The sequence below is a fragment of the Boleophthalmus pectinirostris genome, unplaced genomic scaffold (assembly GCF_026225935.1).
Source record: "Boleophthalmus pectinirostris isolate CB_2022bp ecotype Guang Dong unplaced genomic scaffold, ASM2622593v1 HiC_scaffold_4, whole genome shotgun sequence".
NCBI lineage: Eukaryota > Metazoa > Chordata > Actinopteri > Gobiiformes > Gobiidae > Boleophthalmus > Boleophthalmus pectinirostris.
Window position 1 is genome coordinate 39591340 of NW_026571353.1, and position 10235 is coordinate 39601574.

A 10235-nucleotide genomic window follows, 5' to 3' on the forward strand; every position below is an offset into this window, starting at 1 on the left:
GAGTCTCCACAGGGATTTGTTTATATCATTGTATATTTGAAATTTTAAAAAAGAGGCAGCAAACATCACGCCATAAAAACTAAGAATAACCTAGAACTAAACTACGACGGAGTATAAAAAAAAAAACATGCTGGCACTACGAGAATAAAGTCGTAACATTTCGACATTAAAGTCGTAATATTATGAGAATAAAGTCGAAGCCAGAAAAAGTCGTAATTTTATGAGAATAAAGTCATAATTTTACAGGAATAAAGTCGTAATTTTACGAGAATAAATTCAAAGTTAAAATAAAGTCGTAATATTATGAAAATAAAGTTATAATATTACGAGAATGAAGTCGTAATAAAATCAAAGTCAAAGTGAAAAATGCGGCAAAAGAAGAAGAAGATTGTTTTTCAATATAAAACCAAAAATAAGAAAACGAACAACAATTTTCTTCATTATTTGCGCCTCCGGACTGAAAGAGGACTGAACCAGGACTGAACCAGGACTGAACCAGGACTGGACCAGGACTAAACCAGGACTGAACCAGGACTAAACGAGGTCTGAGACCAGACCGGGACTGAGACCAGGACTTAGACAAGGACTGAGTCCGGGACCAAGACTGAGACCGGGATCAGACAAGAACTGAGACCAGGATTGAGACCGGGAACAGGACCAGGACTGAAAACGGTTTAGTCCTGGTTTAGTCCCGATTCAGTCCTGGTTCAGTCCTGGTTCAGTCCGTATGCGGCGCAATATTCCCGCATCGCATTTTAAAGTCACGGAAACGCCATTTCCCATTTCCGTGACTTAAACCAGGACTAAACCAGGACTAAACCGTTTTCAGTCCTGGTCTGGTCCCGGTCTCAATCCTGGTCTTTCTGGTTTGGTTCCGGACCTGATTTAGTCCTGATTCAGTCCTTGTTCAGTCGAATGAACGAATGATACACGGATTCTTCTCCATTACAAAATGCTCCAAATTCTCCATTCTCCACTCGTTCAGACTTTCCGAGCAGCTGATATTCTGATAATATTACAACTTTATTTTGACTACGACTTTATTCTCATAAAACTACGACTTTATTCTCGCAAAATTACGACTTTACTCTAATAAAATTACGACTTTTTCTGGCTTCGACTTTATTCTCATAAAAATATGACTTTATTCTCGTAAAATCACGACTTTACTCTCGTAGCGCCAGCATTTTTTTTTTTATCTGACCCTTATACTCCGTCGTACTATATCTCATTTTATGATGCAATCTTCATAATTCATGTAATTCCAAGCAAATTTAACACCACACATTTTTTTAGTATTTCATAACGAAGATGTCACCTTTAAAAATATTGTCAATTGACAATTTGACAATTTTCAAATAATAATAATTTATAATCATTTCACACACGTGTACGGTGGGAAATGTGGTGTAAAAATCATCCAGTTCAGACGTTTAAAAACATAAAAGGAAATGTTCAGGAAAGTTTCTCTGAGTTCTAAATGTATCAAAGAGAATTTAGTTTGTTCCTAAAATAAACATGGTTGGGTTTTATAAAATGGCTACAAGGGCCCAATGTATCAAATATGATACATTTGTTATTTCTAAAATGGTCAAAGTTATCTTTTTTTTTCTTTTTGTTTGTCTGTTTTTTGTTGAAAGGTCCAATAATGTGTTAAATATCAAAGAATCAGAATTTTCTGTCTATGATTTCACATGTCAGGCTTTATAGGGCTCATAATCTACGGACTAAACCAGGACTATCCCAGGACTCACTCAGAACTACCTCAGGTCTAAATAAAAACTCCAGTCGTGCATTGCCAGATGGTCGTTTATTGTGGTTTATTGTGGTTTATTGTGTTTATTGTGGTTTATTGTGTTTGTTTAAATTTTTTTTGTTTATTGCTTCTGAAGAGGAGGACTGAGCGTGTAGGTGTAGTGCAGCGTTCCGCCCTTCTCCAGGAAACAGTCGTGTTTGTAGGTGCCCACTTTGACCTGGCGCTGGCAGACCCCGAGCAGGTCGTGGAACAGCAGGTCCTGATCGAACACCTCCAGCCGCAGCACGTCGTTCTCCTGGGCCTTGAAGTAGGTGAACTCGTCCTCCCACCACGGGTTGGCGTTGTTCTCCTTCACCGAGGTCTGGCCGAGCGCCGCCGGGCCGCAGAACACCTTCACGAAGCCGTCGGTGATGCCCAGGAGGTCCGAGGGCAGGTCGCTGGCACGCAGGTTGTAGATCTTCACCTGCGCGAAGGACATGGACGCGCCCAGGAGGAGGAGGAGCAGGGACGAAGAGGAGATCATGACTGAGGAGGAGAAGAAGAGGGAGAAGGTCGTTATTAAATACACATGATGCACATAAACACAACAGATTATCTTCGTATGATCAACGGTGAGTGACGTGTCCACAAATTAAAAACATTCTGACTGAAACGTCCATCAGAACACGAACCGAAAAGTTATGACTTAAAGAATTAAAATCATGAACTGAAATGAAACGGTTTCACTTTCTTCAGCACGAAAACGAATTCACAGACGCAACTCGACTGTCAAAAACACGACATCACTTCACAGGCAGAAGAAACACGACACGGACTAAACCTGGACTAAACCAGGACTAAACCAGGACTAAATCAGGACTGAACCAGGTCTAAACCAGGTCTAAACCAGGACTAAACCAGGACTAAAAAAGGACTAAAACAGGACTAAACAATGTCTAAACCAAGACTAAACTAAGTCTAAACAAAGTCTAAACTAGGAATAAACCAGGACTAAACCAGGTCTAAACCAGGTCTAAACCAGGTCTAAACCAGGACTAAACCAGGACTAAAACAGGACTAAACCAGGACTAAACTAAGTCTAAACAAAGTATAAACCAGGTCTAAACCAGGACTAAACCAGGTCTAAACCAGGTCTAAACTAGGTCTAAATCAGGACTAGACCAGGTCTAAATCAGGACTAAACTAAGTCTAAACCAGGACTAAACCAAGACTAAAACAGGATTAAACTAAGTCTAAACCAGGTCTAAAGTAGGACTAAACCAGGTCTAAACTAGGACTAAACCAGGTCTAAACTAGGACTAAACCAGAACTAGACCAGGTCTAAACCAGGACTAAACTAAGTCTAAACCAGGACTAAAGCAGGTCTAAAGTAGGACTAAACCAGGTCTAAACTAGGACTAAACCAGGTCTAAACTAGGACTAAACCAGGTCTAAACCAGGTCTAAACCAGGATTAAACTAAGTCTAAACCAGGACTAAACCAGGTCCAAACCAGGACTAAACCAGGTCTAAACTAGGACTAAACCAGGTCCAAACCAGGACTAAACCAGGTCTAAACCAGGACTAAAGGTCTAAACTAGGACTAAACCAGGTCCAAACCAGGACTAAACCAGGTAAACCAGGACTAAACCAGGTCAAACCAGGTCTAAACCACCAGGTCTAAACTAGGACTAAACCAGGACTAACCAGGTCTAAAACCAGGTCTAACTAAACCAGGTCTAAACTAGGACTAAACCAGGTCCAAACCAGGACTAAACCAGAAACCAGGGACTAAACCAGGTCTAAACCAGGTTTAAACTAGACTAAACCAGGACTGAACCAGGTCTAAACTAGGACTAGTTAATTTAGTTGCAGTATCTTTACTTTCTAGACTGTTCTGTTTCTGAATTATGTTTAAAAAAAATATTCTAAGCATAAATTCGAGTCCAGCAAAAGTGTAAAAGTCTCTGTGTGAGCGTCCGTCCTGCAGCGGTCGGACGTCGGTCGGACATCGGTCAGACATCGGTCGGACATCGGTCGGACATCGGTCGGACGTCGGTCTCGGGTCTCACACTATCACTGTGTGTGTGTGCAGAACAGAAGAGTGTGTGAAAGCAGCACGTGTGTAAACCTCACTATCTCACACATGTTCTCCACCTCAGCTCCTCTCACACTGACAGAAGATCTGGACTTTCTGTCATGTTTTTAAGGCACAGTTTAAGTCTGGATCTGCTCCAGGTCCGAGTTCTTCATTTAAAATATTTGACGGACAAAACAAAAATCAAGTGGATCCAAAAAAAAAAAAAACACTAGATCATCACAAACTCTTTCACACACTCCACTTTTTTACTGGGTGATGTAGGTGAAGTGTCTTGCCTAAGGACACAATGACAGTTTTGGACACTGGCGCCTCCCTGTGGTCTCCAAAACTAAACCAGGTCTAAACCAGGACTAAACAAGGGTCTAAATCAGGACTAAACCAGGACTAAACCAGGTCTAAATCAGGACTAAACCAGGACTAAATCAGGACTAAACCAGCACTAAACCAGGTCTAAACTAGGACTAAACCAGCACTAAACCAGGACTAAACCAGGTCTAAACCAGGACTAAACAAGGGTCTAAATCAGGACTAAACCAGGACTAAACCAGGTCTAAACCAGGACTAAACAAGGGTCTAAATCAGGACTAAACCAGGACTAAATCAGGACTAAACCAGGACTAAATCAGGTCTAAACCAGGACTAAACAAGGGTCTAAATCAGGACTAAACCAGGACTAAATCAGGTCTAAACCAGGACTAAACAAGGGTCTAAATCAGGACTAAACCAGGACTAAATCAGGACTAAACAAGGACTATACCAGGTCTAAACCAGGACTAAACAAGGGTCTAAACCAGGACTAAACCAGGACTAAACCAGGTCTAAACCAGGACTAAACCAGGACCAGGACACTTAAACCAGGACTAAACCAGGTCTAAACCAGGACTAAACCAGTACTAAACCAGAACTAAACCAGGTCTAAATCAGGACTAAACCAGGACTAAATCAGGACTAAACCAGGACTATACCAGGACTACAAAAGGGTCTAAACCAGGACTAAACCAGGTCTAAACCAGGACTAAACCAGGACTGAACCAGGTCTAAACCAGGACTAAACCAAGACCAAAATACATTTTAAAGCAGGTATTTTTCATTTTCAATGTATTTTTCCCGTCACAGCTCAGACTTAGACTCAAAATACTCAAAAATAAAGTATCAGTATCAGCCCCACTGCCAGAAAATGAACGACAAAAAATATGAAAAGAGAAAAATATCGAAAAGTGACTTAATTATTGCTACTTTAGGACTCAAAGCGATATCTTACCTGCAGCGTGGACGTGGAGTCTGTCACGTCTCTCTGCGTCTCCTCATGGTTTTAAAGGCTCCTATCAGCAGAGGAGGTACTACACCAGGTACTTTTACTCACGTACTTTTACTTCAGTACCTTTTTCATAAACCTGTATTTCTTAGAGTAGTTTTCAGACGCCATGGTAAGTAAAATGTTCCACAGAGTGACAGTTCTCTGAAACGATTAGTGTTGTTGACTGTAGCGTCAGGTACATGGTGACATCACAAAAGACTCGCCCGATTACAGCGAAGAGTTTTTGATACAAACGTCGATCTGCGGGGGCGGAGCTTGAAGTGTGGATGCAGGTTTGACCAATCACGCTGTTCCCATACCTCCGGGACCCGCCCCTCCTCCTGTCCTGTCGTCCAGGCTCTGTCCGGTTTAGCAGCTCTACGGCCGCGTCCCATTTCTCTTTCTTCATGTCCTGCTCCTCGATTCTGCAGGAGGTGGGTGAAGAAGTCTCACCCACAGAGGAGACAAAGCGACGAGAGAGGATCTAAACTCCTAAAGCCTCCCTCAGCTTTACTCCCTCCTTCTGTGTGTCTTGCTTAAAGACACAGTGACAGTTTTTGCACTGGCACTGGCCCCGTGGCATCTGGAGTTCCCAGTGGTCTCCATCCAAGTCCTGACCAGAACCAGACTCAAGCTCAGACCTGCTGAGCTTCTGAGATCTGGACCAGATTTAGACCAAGTCTAAACCAGGACTAAACCATATCTACATCAGGATGAGAAACCAGATTTAAATAAGGTTTAAATCAGGACTAAACCAACCAAGACTAAACCTTATGTAAAACAGAACTACACTGGGACTAAAGCAGAACCCAATCTAATCTAAACCAGGACAAGAAATGAGATCTAAACCAGGTCTAAACCATATTAAAACCAGAACTAAATCAGGACTAACCCAGGTTTAATCAGGACTAAACTTGGAACTAACCCAGGTCTAAACCAGGTCTAAACTAGGACAGAAGAACAATGACGTCTTCCCCTTGATAAAATTCACCAAACATTCTCTTTGTTCCGGCTTTAAATCCTCAATCTGGGGAATCGTTGCCGACACAGAACGTCTGTCTTCATCTGCATCTCGACGTTTTGTTTACTGTTGTGTTGTTTCACAAAAGAGACACACGGGTTTGACGTCATGACTTCACAGCTCACAGCTGATTGGTCGGTGCTCGTTCCACAACGTCCAGGGTTCTTGCAAATCGTCTAGTGTATTTTGATTCCTGACCAAGTCACTGGAGAGAAGTTAAATAGAGCAAAGGCACTAGGTGGTGCCAGTCTGGGTATAAATAGAGAACGAAGAGATACCTTCTTCTTCCCACATTTATATCTGCATAATGACATAAAAGGACCTGAGCACAACTGCACCTCAGGTCAGAGGGACAGTCGGTGCAGTCATGTCCTCTCCAGTGTAAACTCTGAGGCTTTTGTCGTGGTAAAATCTGTAAAATACATAAATCCTGACATTCAGCAGTGACTGGGATGTTAAACAGGGACACTTCTGTTTTTAGAGTGTGTGTCAATACCAGGTGGGACCAAGTCATTGTTTTGCAAGTCTCAAGTAAATCTCAAGTCTTTGACCACAAGTTCGAGTCAAGTCCCAAGTCAAATACAGACAAGTCCAAGTCAAATCACGAGTCACTGGCCCCTAAGTCCAAGTCAAGTCCAAGTCGTCTGCTTTGAGCTTCAAGTCATTTCAAGTTTTGCAATTTATTTGGGTGACCATATTTTCGTTTGTGAAAACCAGGACACCTTATCGGGGGTCGGGGGGCGGGGCCTCGACATTGAGTTACTCTCACCTCGCCGAGCTGTGCCCGCTTCACACACTGTGCACATGACTTCTTACTTGTCTCGAGCAGGATTTTCTTGTTCAAGTCATTGTTAAATGTGCATTTGAGCTTCAACATGTTGCAGACTGATCGACTGTTTGTGTCTCGCTCCTTCTGAGTCACAGACGCTACGAGAGACGCTCAGTTTAACGACCCCAATGAAAGGAAATGAAAACCTGGACATTTCCATCTCAGAACAGGATGTGAAAAATAGACGTGTCCAGGGAAAACGTTTGGTCACCCTAAACTTATATGACTTTTCAGATAAATTGTACTTATAAAGTCATAGTACATTTATATATGAGTATTTATAGAGAATGTAAGAGTTGTAGAAATGTTTTTTTTTTCCTTTTTAAATGTCTTGGCAGGATCTGAGAGCGAATCATTACAGTCAGAATAGAACAATTTCAGATGTAATAGAGCTTCTCAAGTCACAGGCCTTAAGTCTGAGTCAAGTCCAAGTCGAGTTCCAAGTCTTAGTCCATTTTATCAAGTCAAGTCTCAAATCCTAAAACTAGTGACTCAAGCTTGACTTGAGTCCAAGTCACATCTTGCAAGTCCCCACCTCTGGTCAATGCTAAGACTTTAACTATTAAAACTTTGAATCTAACAAAACAACAAACTGCAGTAAAGACGACCTGATTATATGTAGCTGTAGATTATTTCAGTTTGTGTTTGTTATTTAAATATTTATGAGGCTTGATTAAGCACGAGAGTGAAAAACCTGTAGAATCTGATATATGCTACAAACACTTCCCCAGGTCTAAATAAAAACTCCAGTCTTGCCTTGACACTTTAAGTTTATTGAGCATTATTCCCGGCGTACAGGACTGAGTGTGTAGGAGTAGTGCAGCGTCCCTCCCTTCTCCAGGAAACAGTCGTGTTCGTACGTTCCCACTTGGAGCAGGCGTCTGCACGTTCCCAGCAGGTCGTCGAACATGACGTCTTTATCGTGCACCTCCAGTTTGAGCTCGTCGTTCTCCAGGGCGTTGAAGTAGTTGAACTCTTCCTTCCACCAGGGGTTTGCGTCGTTGTATCTCACCGACGTCTGCCCCAGCAGCTTGGAGCCGACGTACACCTTGACGTAGCCGTCGGTGGTGAGCACCAACGAGGGCAGTTTACTGGCACGCAGGTCGAAAACCCTCACCTGTGCCAAGGACAGAGACGCCCCGACGAGGAGGAGGAGCAGGGAGGAAGAGGAGATCATGACTGAGGAGGAGAGAGAAGGAGGAGAGGTGAAGATGCAGGAGGCACAGGAGCAGCACCTGAGATTTTGTCTACGTTCAGACTGCAGCTTCAGCTGACCCCAGTCTGATTTTCACCCCTTTGCTCCTGTAAATGATATTTTAATGACTGAAATCCTGGGTCATTCGTTTTTCAATATAAAACCAAAAATAAAATAACAAAAAAAACAATTGTTTTCTTCATTAGTTTTCTCCAAAACCAAAATGAAAAGATGGATAACAATTCGTTTTTCGTTTACGTGACCTCCATGACTGTGATGCCGGAGTGAACCAGGACTGATCCAGGTCCAGGACCAGACGGGGACCAGACCAGAGGTTCAGAGCCCACAGCAGGACCTCAGCCACGGAGGCTTTGAGTCAAAGCTCGGAGTCCACCCTAGTCCCGCTCTGGTCCCGCTCTGGTCCCGGTCTGGTCCCGGTCTGGTCCCGCTCTGGTCCCGCTCTGGTCCCGGTCTGGTCCCGGTCTGGTCCCGGTCTGGTCCCGGTCTGGTCTCGGTCTCAGTCCCGCTCTGGTCCTGGTCTGGTCCCGGTATGGTCCCAGACCTGGATCAGTCCTGGTTCAGTCCGTATGCATTGCAAAAGTCCGACATCTCAGTCACAGAAGTCACATTATCCATCATTTAAACACAAAATCGAAAATGGAAAACTGAAAAACTAATCATTATCCTTTTTTTTTTTTCATTTTGGTTTTGGAGAAAAATAATGAAGTGCAGATAGTAATAATAATCATGATAATTTTAATATAAAAACGTTAATGATTAATCGATAATCGATCGTTAATTCTTCCGACGATCGATTAAGAAAATTTCATCGAATGCCCAAACCTAATTCAAAATAATATCACACTGCAATGTCGGTCACGTCTTTCGTTGTTTGACTGTGTGACTCAGAAGCCGCTGGTGTGAACAGAACATGTGTGTAAAGCTCATTATCTCTCAGCTCAGACTGTCTGGCAGAGACTCAAAGATCGTGTTGTGTCGTCACTTTGCTCAAACGTCTGATCAGCTTCATTAGTTCTTCTGATATATTTAGACTTTAGGTTCTACAGACCTCGTATTTATTTTCTACTGACAGTTTCAGCTGCTGCTTCCTCACTGTCACGTGATGTTACTGTGGCTCAGCTGATTTGAACAGATTTGACTTTGTTTTTCTACTTGGAGCAGAAGCAAATAGGAGGAGAGCGTCTGCTGTCTGACTTCTTCAGAACTGTATTTTTTAAATTATTTTTTTGAATTTATAATTTGTCAAATTTAAGGGATTGAATACCCAACACAACACACATACAAAAAAAAAAAAATAAATAATAAAAAATAATAATAATAATAATAATAATAATAATAATAATAAATAAATAAATAAATAAATAAATAATAAATAAATAAAATAAATAAATAAGTAAATAATGATAATAATACCAACAAAAAAAAAGGGGGGGGGGTGTAAAACCTGTGAACTACTTGTAAATAAAACTTGATGTACGTGCAGTGTTGGGAAGTTTACTTTTAAAATGTAATCCCCTACAGATTACAGATTACACACACCAAAATGTTTGTAATGTAATCCATTAAATTACTAAAAGTGAGTAATGTAATCTGATTACTTTGGATTACTTGATTTGCTGTAGAGAAACAAAGACGAGGAAATCTTCACATAAGAAGTTTTGTCTGTTAAAAGAAAATAAAAAGTCCAGATTTTACTGAACCAAATTAAAAATATTATTGATAGAAGAAGAAGAAACACGTCCACACAGCAGGATTTAGTCCTGTTAAATCCTGTTTGAGACATAGTTTTAGACTTGGTTTAGTCCTGGTTTAGTCCTGGTTTTAGTCCTGGTTTAGACCTGGTTTTAGTCCTGGTTTAGTCCTAGTTTAGACCTGGTTTGGACCTGGGTTTAGACCTGGTTTTAGTCCTAGTTTAGTCCTAGTTTAGACCTGGTTTAGACCTGGTTTAGACCTGGTTTAGTCCTAGTTTAGTCCTAGTTTAGACCTGGTTTAGGCCTGGTTTTAGTCCTAGTTTAGTCCTAGTTTAGACCTGGTTTA